The following is a 16,390-nucleotide window of genomic DNA, read 5'->3' on the forward strand; positions in this document are numbered from 1 at the left end:
GTTAGAGAGAGAGAGAGAGAGAGAGAGAGAGAGAGAGAGAGAGAGAGGGAGAGGGAGAGGGAGAGTGAGAGAGAGAGAATGCGTTTTCCCTGTGTTAGCCGTTAATAGGATACATCGTAAACGGCACGGGTAAATAAGGACTGGAGTGTATATTGATTTGATGAGTTGTCGAGAAAGTATTTGCATTCTATATGTTGACATGTTGCTTGCATTGAAAGAAAATAAATGTTTCGCGGAAAAGCTGTATCCCTACTGAACTTTATATATCTATGAGTTATCTCCCCTCGGCTATGCGTTGTCGGCTGTATTATCCTCTAATATTTGTATATGATCAGTCATGTTTAAACTTAGTTGTTTAACGTGTCAGAATTTCCTTTTTCCTGATTGGAAAGGAAACTGGATATGCTATCGAGAGCTTCATGGACCGCTTCACGATGTATTTCAATAACATACACGTATGGCATATATTTATAACAAAAGCGTTAACAGAAGGAAAACTACCACAGGGATGGACAGAGGCTAACATAACAGTTATTTTTTTTTAAATCAGACCAAGGAAACTACCGACTAGTGGACTCAAGTTGTATAATTGTGAAAACACTGGGGAAAATTGTAAGGGGTGGTATTGTAAAACATATGAATAAGAATGAACTTTAAATTCCACGACAATTCGGTTTCATCTTTGGGAGGTCTACACAACTGCAGCTGCTAACAGTGCTTGGACAGAAATATCAAGATAATGGCGGAGCAATTGATGTAATCTACATGGATTTAATGAAAGCATTCGATAAAGTGCCCCACCAGCGATTACTCAGGAAATTATTAGGATATGGAATAAGTACACAAGTGGTAAATTGGATGGGAGACTTTCTCAAACATAGATGACAACGAGTAATTGTCAATGGACAAACTTCAGCGACGTATCCGGTAATCAGTGGTATCCCCCAGGAAAGCGTGCTTGGGCCTATTCTATTTGTATGATAAATAAACGATCTACCTGAAGTAACACAGTCACCATCACCATTGTTTGCTGACGACACAAAAATATACGGACAAGTGAAAGGCGCTGATGATGTAGCATTACTCCAAAACGACTTGGATAAACTTCAGTTGTGGTCCGAGAAATGGTTGCTCAAATTTCATCCAAACAATTGTAAGGTGTTGACGATAAAGGGATAGGGAAAAAGAAATTATTTCATACATGGAAGTGATACCTTAACGAGTCAATATTTGCAAGGTATGTTGAAGTGCCGCATATGTGTATTATGAGATGTGTATCTGAAGGATTCTGACTATTTCGCGGTCGATATTCAGAAAGCCCCACTATTTAAAATCTTCACAAAAATTCACTAAACTTAAACCAGGTTTGTGCTTCGTAGCCCTCATCTTCAAGTTGTCTGTACACATCTGGAAGTTGTTTGTAAATTCATTCAAGTTTTCCATTTGCACATGGCTCCATACATTTAAGGTCGGTGTCTACTATATGCCTTTAAAGGTTATTTACAAAATGTAAATAGTTCTTCATTTAAGTATGTAGACATTCTTCAGTTTTATATAAAATGATAATTCGTCTTATCTACGCCTTATTGATTGCAGTTCGAATATTTAAATATCCATCCAGTGTCCTTCCTTACTCCTTTTCTTCTATACTCCCCCAGTTCTTCTCGTCCATTAGGTGCCCCTGAAATGTTATATGTAAAACAGTGTCTTTATTAATAATCATAATGCACATGTATGTCATTTCGGAAGATATTTTAATATTTTGTTTATAACATTTAAAATTGTTCACTGTTTTTGTATCAGGCTTTTTGATTGGTTGGCCAATTTTATCAGATGATCTATGACTGTTTTCAATGATGGAAGTCGACAGAGGTGCTTTTCTATGGCAGCAAAAATAGTGAAAATGCAATCAATCCGCTTTCCTTTGGTGTGGATGGAAGTTATGTAGCCATCTCACTGACCAATGTTCAAATCATTTTGTAAAATCATGCCACCTTTTTACTCTTCCTCAGTCAACTCCTCTTTTACAATGTATCTGATTTTTCTCGCCACATTTTTTCTGAAGATATTCTTCTTAAATGTTAAATTCTGTTCTATCATTTTTTATCCTCTGTCCCTTGACCTGTACACGACATGGAGACCAGAATTACAAAGAATTCGAGTTAGCCATGACAATGCATTCGTTTTCGTGATCCCTTGTTTATGCATTTGTTCCGGAAAAAATAATTTACAAAACTGTATTTCTAACAGTATTGCTTAAAGCTGTGTTAATCTGATCACAGAATAGGGATTGATTAAATGGCTCCACTCGATGAAGCCAATCTGCGAACAGTTGATATCATATACATCTGATTTGTTTTTAAAATTATGAATAAATTATTTTTCCAATAAGACCCACCACCGTACACCGTTTCTATAGCGTTGTTGTTCTATGATCGCAGGCCAATTTGACGAAGAAATCAATTTGGATAATTCAAAAATTTTCAAAAATGAATGATTTCATTTTGCTATGAAAACAAATTATGTGTCGATGTCTCAGCTCTAAATTTCCATCAACCCCCCCCGTCAAAAACTTGATGTCGACGTAAATATTAGTCAACGGAATAATATTACCACACGTCCCTCCTTCCGTCAAACCGCATGTTCGTTCACCATTCGTCCGTCCATCCGTTCGTCCGTCCACCGAATGCATTTATTTTTCTGGTCCGCACATCTCTCTCAGTTTTCAACTATTCTCAAATGTTGACACAAAACTTGTTAGCTTTCTCCATATTCAACTCTTTGGCGATAAAAACGTCATATTACTGTGTATAAACCTGTATACTTTAACAGTTTAAATAGTTATATTTTGTTTCTCTCCCTGCGCTGTACTTTTGATATCTTAAATCCATTCCCCAGTAGCTAGGCATAACTTTGAACAGATGATGAGAAGATTTGTTCAAATCCACAAAACCACATGAAGAGTTATTCCCCTTCCATTAGTAAACAGACGTATATGCTATCCTCTCGTCAGTTTCTGTCAACTATACTGAGAGGAAAAAGAAACGCAATTAGCAGAAAGTTAATATTGTAAATTAAATCCTTGACGCACACCCTTGAAACTTGACAAATGTGTGCATTTGAGTTAGGTCCCAATGGTATTAAAATCACTGATGCATTGTCTGTATAGCATATGTTTTTGGTTATGGTTATGTAAGAGTTTCTGTTCGAATGAGATTTGTTGGAGTAGTCTAAGGATACATCAATTTGCAACCATGCATTATGATTTCAAGTCGACTGTTTTAGGCTCAACATTCTACATTCAGAATTTGACATCCTGACATTTCGACATCCAACTTTCAGAATTTGAATGCTGCGCAGAGTTATTCTTGTAAAACTTACTGGGATTTTGAAAATGTCTTTCATCTATATAATCTGAGAACAAGATCATTCACGTTTGCGACTTTAAGGTCGTATCGTAATCCTTATCCCAGTCCAAACGAGCTTTTAGAATCAAGATTTAACAAAGTCACATGCTTGTTTAATTGATTGAACAGTTAATTGAAGTTTGAGTTATTTCCCATCACTTTAAAATCCTAACTTGTTCTTCTGCTTCCTGGCTGAGATATCCATACCGGTTGCTGATAAGTAAATGTCACTATTTATAACGGTTTACATCAGTGCAGGAGATCAACACAACAAAGACTAACGGTTCCTACAAGTCAGACGAATAACATAACTGTCATTTACATATGATAAAATATTTTTTTACTCTAAAGTTTGAAATGTTTTGTTTATCAATCATTTGCTACACATGTGAAAAAATACTACATCCACAACATTTCCTTGACACGTTTTCGCTTAGTAACATATCGTCCATGATGATCTATATTTGTAATTTGTCTTAATCGGAACTAAAACATAAATGAATAAGTGTACAAGGGACATCATTCTCCCCGTGTTAAACTTGAGATGATCAGACAGTTAATTTGGTCACCATTTACCCTCGTGTAATACAGGAGCAAAGATCAGGTATTTGATTTCGTCCCATTCTCCCTGGTGTAACAAAAGTGACGATCATATATATAATTTGGTCACCATTTTCTCTCGTGTAATACAGGAGCAAAGATCAGGTATTTGATTTCGTCCCATTCTCCCTGGTGTAACAAAAGCGACGATCATATATATAATTTGGTCACCATTTTCTCTCGTGTAATACAGGAGCAAAGATCAGGTATTTGATTTCGTCCCATTCTCCCTGGTGTAACAAAAGCGACGATCATATATATAATTTGGTCACCATTTTTTCTCGTGTAATACAGGAGCAAAGATCAGGTATTTGATTTCGTCCCATTCTCCCTGTTGTAACAAAAGCGACGATCATATATATAATTTGGTCACCATTTTCTCTCGTGTAATACAGGAGCAAAGATCAGGTATTTGATTTCGTCCCATTCTCCCTGGTGTAACAAAAGCGACGATCATATATATAATTTGGTCACCATTTTCTCTCTGTAATACAGGAGCAATGATCAGGTATTTGATTTCGTCCCATTCTCCCTGGTGTAACAAAAGCGACGATCATATATATAATTTGGTCACCATTTTCTCTCGTGTAATACAGAAGCAAAGATCAGGTATTTGATTTCGTCCCATTCTCCCTGGTGTAACAAAAGCGACGATCATATATATAATTTGGTCACCATTTTCTCTCGTGTAATACAGGAGCAAAGATCAGGTATTTGATTTCGTCCCATTCTCCCTGTTGTAACAAAAGCGACGATCATATATATAATTTGGTCACCATTTTCTCTCGTGTAATACAGGTAATACAGGAGCAAAGATCAGGTATTTGATTTCGTCCCATTCTCCCTGGTGTAACAAAAGCGACGATCATATATATAATTTGGTCACCATTTTCTCTCTGTAATACAGGAGCAAAGATCAGGTATTTGATTTCGTCCCATTCTCCCTGGTGTAACAAAAGCGACGATCATATATATAATTTGGTCACCATTTTCTCTCGTGTAATACAGGAGCAAAGATCAGGTATTTGATTTCGTCCCATTCTCCCTGGTGTAACAAAAGCGACGATCATATATATAATTTGGTCACCATTTTCTCTCTGTAATACAGGAGCAAAGATCAGGTATTTGATTTCGTCCCATTCTCCCTGGTGTAACAAAAGCGACGATCATATATATAATTTGGTCACCATTTTCTCTCGTGTAATACAGGAGCAAAGATCAGGTATTTGATTTCGTCCCATTCTCCCTGGTGTAACAAAAGCGACGATCATATATATAATTTGGTCACCATTTTTTCTCTGTAATACAGGAGCAAAGATCAGGTATTTGATTTCGTCCCATTCTCCCTGGTGTAACAAAAGCGACGATCATATATATAATTTGGTCACCATTTTCTCTCGTGTAATACAGGAACAAAGATCAGGTATTTGATTTCGTCCCATTCTCCCTGGTGTAACAAAAGCGACGATCATATATATAATTTGGTCACCATTTTCTCTCGTGTAATACAGGAGCAAAGATCAGGTATTTGATTTCGTCCCATTCTCCCTGGTGTAACAAAAGCGACGATCATATATATAATTTGGTCACCATTTTCTCTCGTGTAATACAGGAGCAAAGATCAGGTATTTGATTTCGTCCCATTCTCCCTGGTGTAACAAAAGCGACGATCATATATATAATTTGGTCACCATTTTCTCTCGTGTAATACAGGAGCAAAGATCAGGTATTTGATTTCGTCCCATTCTCCCTGGTGTAACAAAAGCGACGATCATATATATAATTTGGTCACCATTTTCTCTCGTGTAATACAGGAGCAAAGATCAGGTATTTGATTTCGTCCCATTCTCCCTGGTGTAACAAAAGCGACGATCATATACATAATTTGGGTTGATGAAATTCGTAGTTAAAAATTATTGATATTACTCGACATTTCTGTGCCTGATTTTGAATTAATTCCATGCAGTTATAGAAATTGATATATCAAACTGAATTGCTGCCATTGTAAATGGAGACTGACAGATATACTGTGATACGCCTGTCTATTCTCTCATACACAGATCTTCGCTCTCTTTGTTATGACATCAATTGATTTTAATCGACTTCACTGACAATGGAAGCATGAAACATTAAATATTATTCATATCGAATCACCATGTTTCTTCCATACTACACCAACCTATGATGAACATCATTTTAATCATCACTACTGATAATATACCAAACCTACAGGGAAATTGTGGAACCATCAAATTACAGAACTGATATTCTTCTGTCGATTTTCAATCACTCAATTAGCTAATTGAAAATGTCCCGTTAGTTCACAGAACTTGACATATACTACAAAGAACAAGAACTTTAGTTCAGACTCACAAGCAAACCGACTTAAAAAATGGAAATATCTGTACTGGCTCTGACTGTAGTCACCTTGTTACTCTTGGGCAAGTCTGTCTTATTCTGTATGATGAAATGAAGCTTATTTATTGTTCTGTTCAATCTTTTCGTTCGAAGAAAACATGGTACATAAAGAACTAATTACCGATGCCAAGTCAAATATTTCTTCATTTTTTAGATGAAACCACACGCTACAATCGTGAAGAGTTCCTGCACGTTAAGCCCGTGAGCCCGTAACTCTACTGGTACTTGTACTTGGCAATTTAACCCATTATATTTGTATAGTTTAACACTAAAGAAAAAAAGGGGGGAATATATTCCCGATGAACATGTGTGGTAAGTATGAATAGACAGAATGAGTGATGATGCTAGGCGTTTTGGTGTGTATGAGAACAAGATTGATATCTTTTTAGATACAGTCCAATTACTCAAAAATTCTATGTGAATCCTCGATATTCCAGGGGTTACGGTCACAATCACTCTCTGCACACCTGGCCCCACTTGTATAAAACATCTCAACTTGAGATTTCCTCAAGTCGAGATTTTCCTCAGCTAATATCTCCTTGAAAATATCTTATATGAAAATTCCTCAAGGAATTTCAGGACATCCTAGCCGATGACTTCCTCCTGTTCCGTGAGAAAATTTTATACAAGCCGTTTTTGAGGAGATATCAGCTGAGCAAAATCTCGACTTGAGGAAATCTCAAGTTGAGATGTTTTATACAAGTGGGGCCTGGAAGCATCCTTGATACTCCAGGGGTTAACGTCACGATCACTCTCTGTACTCCTGGAAGCATCCTTGATACTCCAGGGGTTACCGTCATTACCACTTGCTGCACACCTGGAACCATCCTTGATACTCCAGGGGTTACCGTCACTACCACTCTTTGCACACCTGGAACCATCCTTGATATTCCAGGGGTTACCGTCACTATCACTCTGCACACCTGGAACCATCCTTGATATTCCAGGGGTTACCGTCACTATCACTCTGCACACCTGGAACCATCCTTGATATTCCAGGGGTTACCGTCACTATCACTCTGCACACCTGGAACCATCCTTGATATTCCAGGGGTTACCGTCACTATCACTCTGCACACCTGGAACCATCCTTGATACTCCAGGGGTTACCGTCACTACCACTCTTTGCACACCTGGAACCATCCTTGATATTCCAGGGGTACCGTCACTATCACTCTTTGCACACCTGGAACCATCCTTGATATTCCAGGGGTTACCGTCACTATCACTCTGCACACCTGGAACCATCCTTGATATTCCAGGGGTTACCGTCACTATCACTCTTTGCACACCTGGAACCATCCTTGATATTCCAGGGGTTACCGTCACTATCACTACCACTCTTTGCACACCTCCAGGGGTGATACCGTCACTATCACTGCACACCTGGAACCATCCTTGATATTCCAGGGGTTACCGTCACTATCACTCTTTGCACACCTGGAACCATCCTTGATATTCCAGGGGTTACCGTCACTATCACTCTTTGCACACCTGGAACCATCCTTGATATTCCAGGGGTTACCGTCACTATCACTCTTTGCACACCTGGAACCATCCTTGATATTCCAGGGGTTACCGTCACTATCACTCTTTGCACACCTGGAACCATCCTTGATATTCCAGGGGTTACGGTCACTTTCACTCTTTGCACACCCGGAACCATCCTTGATACTCCAGGGGTTACCGTCACTATCACTCTTTGCACACCTGGAACCATCCTTGATATTCCAGGGGTTACCGTCACTTTCACTCTTTGCACACCCGGAACCATCCTTGATATTCCAGGGGTTACCGTCACTTTCACTCTTTGCACACCTGGAACCATCCTTGATATTCCAGGGGTTACCGTCACTTTCACTCTTTGCACACCCGGAACCATCCTTGATATTCCAGGGGTTACGGTCACTATCACTTTCTGTATCCCTGGAATATTTCATGGCAAAATTAATATCAACAGCGACTGCCATGGTTCTCGTTTTAAACATCATTTCCCTATGAAAGGTGGAGATTATCGTCAGCGAATTTTCTGTACCTTTCAATACATTTTGATTGATTTGAGATTCATTATTTCAGTTTGTGGTTTGCTTTCCAAATGTTTCACAACACTTCCCCTCAGTAATGAGAAAACGTTCGCCTATCTGCTCAGCAAGTAATAACTTTGCGAAATCGGCACGTTTTTGCCACTGAATCTATACTCATACCATAGGTACTCACCAGAATATACCATAGAGACAGTGGAGGCAGGTCATGCTTACTGATGAGTGCCGGTTTACCCAGTTTCGAGCAGACAGTCGACGTCGTGTATACCTACGTCATGGAGAACGTTTTGCTGACTGCTGCGTAGTAGAGACGGGTAGGTTTGGGGATGGATCGGTTGTGGTGTGGGAAGGAATCTCACACGGAGTTAAATCTACACTGGTTGTGGTAGCGGGTAATTCAACTGCTGCCAGGTATATGGATGAGATCCTCCGACTACATGTTGTCCTATTATTACAGCAAAACAACTTACATTCCAGCAGGATAATGCCCGGCCCCATGTAGCGAGGATCTGTCGCGACTTTCTCACCAAAAACAATATCCTACCTATTGGACTGGGCACCATATAGCCCCGACCTCTCTCCTATTGAACACTTGTGGGACCAGCTGGATAGTGAGGTTCGACGACGCCAGCCTCCCTCTATTATTCTGGCCAAACTGAGAACAGTTCTCTTGGAAGAATGGGCAACATCCCAAAGAGGAGAATAAAATCACCCATGAACTCCATGCCGAGGAGAATTAGGGCTGTGGAGAGAGCGAATGGTGGACATACTCAGTATTGACTTGCCAGCTCCCATGATCAGTCCATTTCGATTTCAGAGTTCTCTTTTAATTCCCTTCAATTACTGCTAAATCACTTACCAGACAATTGATTTTGCAGTTTGTTCTGTAGGGATTAATCTTCATTCTTACTTTAAAATATTGAACATTATACTCGACGTCTTGCCTAGAATCATCTTCAAAGTTTACCCTGCGTTTCTTTGTCCCTTGAATATATATTAAACTCGAAGAAGTTTTCCCTCCCCTTTCAGACGGATTCACGTCAGAAGCAAACTATTTCTACAGCTGTACAAAACTAAATTGGATCGATGCCAGAAATTTCTGCGAAAACCATAATGGTAGCCTTGTTCTGATCAACAGCCAGGAACAATGGGACCACTATTTCAATAACTCAAAATATTATCAGAGGTAAGTATTGTAAGTGTGGTCATATAACTCAAATTATCATCACAGGTAAATATTGTAAGTGTGGTCATATAATTCAAATTATCATCACAGGTAAATATTGTAAGTGTGGTCATATAACTCAAATTATCATCACAGGTAAATATTGTAAGTGTGGTCATATAACTCAAATTATCATCACAGGTAAATATTGTAAGTGTGGTCATATAACTCAAATTATCATCACAGGTAAGTATTGAAAGTGTGGTCATATAATTCAAATTATCATCACAGGTAAATATTGTAAGTGTGGTCATATAACTCAAATTATCATCACAGGTAAATATTGTAAGTGTGGTCATATAATTCAAATTATCATCACAGGTAAGTATTGTAAGTGTGGTCATATAACTTAGTATATATTATTGATATCAATGAAGAATTGTACCGACCATGCAATTTCAGAAAGGTTTCAATTTTTTGTTAATCTAGTGATATCGGATATCACACCTTCGATGACTTGTATTGAAGAGACAATGACACAGAAAACAACTACATTCCTAGCGACGCCAGATGTCTGGACAACGTCAAAATTAACACCGACAACTGAAGCAACATCAGATGCATTAGGGTAACAAAAGACATCAATACCATCTGAAAGGATGTCTGACGTCACAACTACATCACAAGCCTCGGCAACAATTGAAATGAAGTATATCGTCACAAATACTACACAGAACACGTCGACTCCCACAACGACGTCTATTGTCATGGTTATCGACATATAGGACACCGACTGCTGGAGTTAATGGTAGCTGTGACGCTTGCTGTGTACAAAACAAACAGAGCAGTAGTTACAGTTGGGAAGAATTTCAAGCCGTCATACAAGAATTGAAGGTTCAAATCACTGTAGATAAAACCAACTCAACTGCTAGCCGACGTAAGCTCAGTTGTGTGTACGATTCCCGGCCCAGCAGTGCTGCTATGGGAGGTGTGGCCACAGTCATTCTGGTTGTAATGATCGGCGTGGTCATCATCCCGGACCTGGTCTGTCTCGTCCGGTTCATTTTCAAATGACCATATAAACAGTTGCTCTAGAAAACACTAAAGAAAGCATATACCTACATAATAAGGAAAACTAGCCGCAAAGTTTTAGAGAGACAGACAGACAGAGAGAGAGAGAGAGAAAGAGAGAGAGAGAGAGAGAGAGGGGGGGGGGGAGCGGGAGAGATATTTCAAACTGCTGGGTTTCCCAAATCTTTTAGTAATTACAGGAGAAAAGGACCAATAAAAATGACCCCATGTAGCGGAAAAGGAATGATTTCGAACTGTCGGGCATTTCCTATTTTTTTAATAATCACAAAAGGAAAGAAGCGATAAAAAGTCACCTCTTGTACCGAAAATATAAAAAATTCTAACTGCATGTTTCCTGAAATTTCCAATAATCAGAGAAGAAAAGTAGCGATAAAAATGACCCCTTAAAATCAAAACTCGATTTATATATCTATATATATTAGTTAGAAATCATTCTATTTTCGGTACAATATTCTTAAAGTCTCTATTAATTGAATCCAAATTAGATAATAGAGGAGGGAACCCTTATTCATAGAGATTGGATAAGGGTAGTTTTTATCATCACAGAGTTATATCGAGTTTACATGGCGAGTTCAAGAATTTGGTCATCTGGGGCGAAATTGTTCCTTATTTTGTAGAGAGAAATCTTCTTCTTCTTCTTTTTTTTTTTTTTAGATCGTCTAATATAAACTTAATTATTGCTTTACGTCATATTAACAGCCAGTGTAGATGAAAGTTCTCTACTTATATAACAATACGGTGTTGTACAAGCAGATTTTGTATTACTAGTTTGTATACGTCACCAAAGGAACACCCGTCTCAAACCTCACAGCACTATTCTGATAAAGAAAACAAGTTTGATTTACACATTTTAAAAATATTATTCATGTAGCGTATATTTCGAATAGCGAAAGACTTTCATGTTAATTAATGTTTTCCAGTGCAGAAATTCTATCCAAACAACTCCTTTAAGTGCACAGAATAGAAATTCTTATAACACAATCAATAGAAGATTAGGATGTGACGTTCCGATGACTACACAGTCGCCATCAGACAAATGACTAGTGTGGTTCGTACAAATAGCCAATGTGGAGCGTACTAGCACTAAGTACGTAGTGAACGAGATGATATTGAATCGACCAACGTTTTCGGCTGTACTATAATCCTATGTACACTTGGGTCGAATTACCCAATAAGGGTTCCCATATATTCTCATACAACGCCCAACTTCTGTAACACTATCAAGTAGATCACTCTGTTGTTAAACCGGAAATTTTTATATGAACAGGAAGCAGTATTTTATTGTATATAATGTTGGTTGGAAATTTAAAATATGAAAATAATAATTTTCATGAATTTATTGTTGTTTAATTTAGCTTATAACAGGAATTGAGTGTTAAATATGTACATAGAATATTGCACCAAATATGACCTTTACATGTCCAGCACCTCATAGGCAAGTAGGGACTTATGTAAACAATGGTAGCCAGAATTCATATAAACAAATGTGATGTGTATATATAAACAGTGCAGTACAGTTAGAGTAACGATGATTGTATAATTATAACGTAAAATATTTCAAGGTCATGAGAAAATAATAGTTTAGATAGTGAATTGTATATAGTTGCTTAGTACAGCATTATGAGTATGTAAGGTAAACATGACCGATTTAGCTGATGTTAGGTTCTGCGTAATTGTTAAGTATTTGATTATTATATATGTAAATAGTGACCAATATGCGGTGGGTCTGAAGACTGGTAGTACCAATTGTCATTCCAGACAATAGCTTCCTGGGATTGGGGAATGGACCAATCAACGGTCGTTGCACTAAATGTGCATCCCCAATCCATCAGCACTTATCCCATACACAATAACAAATGGCGCCAAGATTCTGCATTTTGTGTCCAAATCGGTATCATTTTGACAGAATCCTGATATGGTTGGGTCGCCAGGATCAACCATTGTTCTTGAGGAATTTCCACCTGCGGAGTTGTCCGACTTTTGGCTTCCCCTATAAATACTGGGCAGTTTTCGCTGCTCATTGCACTTGGATCTAGGGATGCCAAAGGGACAACTTCCGGTTGTGGGACTGACTCTACGGAAGCGTGATAGGGAGCGAGCCTTCTTGTGGACTTCACTGCGCTATATATAAACAACAAGTAGAAAGGAATTTGGACTTGGCTTTTTCTTCGGGAACACAACGCGAGCGGGGGCACAGTGGGGTTACACTTCTGGTGTAAGAGGTGGTGCAATCGGACGATGAGGCATTGGTCCGTTTTATCTTTTTTTCTATAGACAACTACTTTGATAGTATAGTCATCTATCTTTATTAGGAGCTTGTCAAGTAATGACATAACGCCACTGATTTCTTTCTCCGAGGTGAATTTGTAGAAATCGAAACGTCACACTCTAATCTACCAATAGTTGTGTTATAAGATTTTCTATACTGTTGACATTACCAACATTAAAAAAATATCCTTTAAGTGCATAATCATGTTAATCAATAAAGACCACACCCAAAAATAATGGTTACAATGCAATCGTGTTCAAAGTAAGTAACGATATCGTTTTCAATGGATGACCGATAATCAACTACTCCAACACAATGTTTAATGTCACGGTAAACTTGAGTGTTTTTAACGGGTAAATATTTCATCATTGTTAACACTGATACAACTGTTCAACCAATCTAGTTTGTTAAAATCACATTTAGTTCTTTGTGACATGCTCGATCGAAAGCTTTTGAAATATTTTTTTTTTCAATGTTTTATATACTTTCCAGAGAGTTTCTTTCATTTGAAGTGCAGTAGAAAACTAGGCCTAAAATGTCTAAATTGTCATTTGTACATCAATTATAGATTGACTAAGTACATGTACATGTAGAACTATTCATTAACAAATCCAATACATATGAGCGATTATAATCATAGATATTCTCAAGAAACGGATAAAACTGGCGATAATTAATGGACAATCTGGTAAAGAAACGTAGAAAGCCAAATAGCACTACATGAAAAATACAAATTATCTCGTTTTTACGAGTTACGTCATCTCGTTATAACGTGTTACTAAGTAAGTTACCTAGTTATTACGACTTGCATTATCTCTTAATTATAAAATAACAACGTGTTAAATTTCATAAGTTGTAACTAGAGTTGAGATGTTCTTGCTCGGGCAAAAGCCCGAGAGCGCGAGGGCACCGCCAGTGGGAGACTAGTCTCTCCTGTCTGGACTCCGCTCTTCCCTTCAGGAACCGGTACATACTCGCTTTAAAGGTGGTCGTATTTAAACTAAAATTGTTAATGAACTGATGAAGTACTAATACACATTAGCTAACAGGTAAATATGGATTGAATTATACATGAGTTATTGACATGGTCTTCCACACATTAATGACAATAGATTCTGACCATCATACAGACTGATTATAGAGAGGCTTCAGGTAATGACTTATACAATCAGGGAACGAAATAATACATGAACATGTGTAGTAGATCAGTAACGAGAAAATACCTCTGGCCACTGGTCAATACATAATTGTTCACAGTAGATGTCAGTAATAAATTAACAAAAGCAGATACATTATGATGAAACATCTGACTTATGTTTAGCACAATTTTGAATAATTTAATCTTACATATAAACTTTTAATTGTTCAATTACGAGTTTTATCTCGTTATTACGAGTAAAGTTATCTCGTGCTACGAGAAAGCTAGCTATTTATTTCACATTTCATAAACCATTTACGTTTTACCCGTAATGACTTGTGTTCCGAGCCTTAATGCTATTCATTTATTGCAAAATGGAGGAAATTGATCGCCATAAAAATTATATTTTGGCTTCAACAACAAGGAAGTCCTTGTACCGGCAGCTCATTCTGGTACTAACTAGCACGTTTGTATTAGTAATGATGTGTGTATCAAAAGTCCCCCCCCCCCCCCCCCCCTCTCTCTCTCTCTCTCTCTCTCTCTCTCTCTCTCTCTCTCTCTCTCTCTCTCTCTCTGTGTGTATGAGTATGCGTGTGAGTGTGAGTGTGTGTGAGACTCAAAGAAAAAGTCAGTTATTTCAAAATCAAAGATTTCACATGACAGCCAAATCTCCATATATCAAATTCGTGTTACTCCAAATCTCCATTTATTTTGTCGGTTCCAGCCAATCTTCACACCAAACACATTCCAAAGGTACGGATTCCGTTCTGAGTTTGTTAGCTCCATTACGGGCCTTCCACAGCTTACTAAACCCTTTGATATTTCCGTCTTGATAAAGCTTCGGCTGAATGAGATGTCGGATATCATGGTTACTGCTGTCACGGTCGATTGGTTTTTACTTAATTATATCGTCACAGTTGTATGTTTTAAAGATACATTTCTCAACTTCAATGTTCGCGTTGACAATTCGTTGCGAGTATAGCGAAAACTACGTGTACACAAACGAAACCTGTGATAGTATTTGATCACTAGTAATAACAATGTGACAACAGAAAGTAAAGATTGAAACACGAATCAATCCAGGGATGTCTATACACAACCTTTTCGGACAGATAAAAGGACAAACGTACAGACAAAGGGATTACATTGAATACCCTCTTTATTAAGTGAAAACAATGACAATAACATTAATTACGGACTGACGATTAACGACAACGAATATTTACTTTAAATTAAAAAACCGATAACAACTTACTGATATTGACGGGATGTGAGGCACTGGCATTGACGTCAATGAATCAAGACCGTCGACAATATTTGTTATTAATCAAAATTGAAGGCAACCTGTGTTATTGATCTAGTTTGGTTATTACAATAATAAATGAAAGAAATAAACATTCAGATTTATATCTATTATTATTTGTTATATCTATTTTAATCATTAACAATTGGACAAGGATATCGAACAGCTGTAATTTCCACGATTGTTATTCGTTGATTTCGAAAACAAGTAACGCTACTCTGATTCATAGCCGCATTGATGTATTTCTTCCGCCTTATATCCAATAGTTCGATACCTTTACCATTTTTGTGACCCGAGTCTTCATACGATCATGTCGCGTCCGACTGATTTTTTAATATCGACAAAAATTCGATTATAATAATACAGATCTATTTACTCCATGTGCTATTTTCCCAGCCTCTATTCACAAACATGAACAACACATTTACAAGATCATTATTCGGAGTTGGTTCAAGCCGTTAACATTCTTTAGGATATTGTCGTCATGTATTTATTACATGGGTCTAATAAGAGAGGAGGTATAACAGACTCCCACTTTCTCACCTCTGACGTTAGACTACATAACCAAGAAAATATGCTACCCGATGGAAAAAAAAGGAAAAATAAAATACTGTAGAGAGAATAAAGATGTCATATTACTAAGCAAGAAACACAAACATCACTTGCCTAATATCTGCCAATGGCTTTCGGACGAGTGCAACAAGGGCAATTCAAAAGTAACATATCTATCTCTAAAAGGCCTCAATCAGTAGATAAAAATCATCAATAACTACCTGTTGTAATTTTACAGCACCGTCCTTGGTTGTCGTCATGGTTACCAAGAATCAGTTGTTTGTAACTACACCAGATACTTCTTACAAATGTTATTGAAATGTAGTTGTTTATGCATGGCATGCTTAGTTTACACACTAAAATCTACGGTGGCTTATACATGACATTTCGTCTTTCCGCTTTGT

The sequence above is a fragment of the Ylistrum balloti genome, unplaced genomic scaffold, assembly GCF_031769215.1.
Source record: "Ylistrum balloti isolate Yb309-2 unplaced genomic scaffold, AGI_CSIRO_Ybal_v1 Utg370078, whole genome shotgun sequence".
Classification (NCBI taxonomy): Eukaryota; Metazoa; Mollusca; class Bivalvia; order Pectinida; family Pectinidae; genus Ylistrum; species Ylistrum balloti.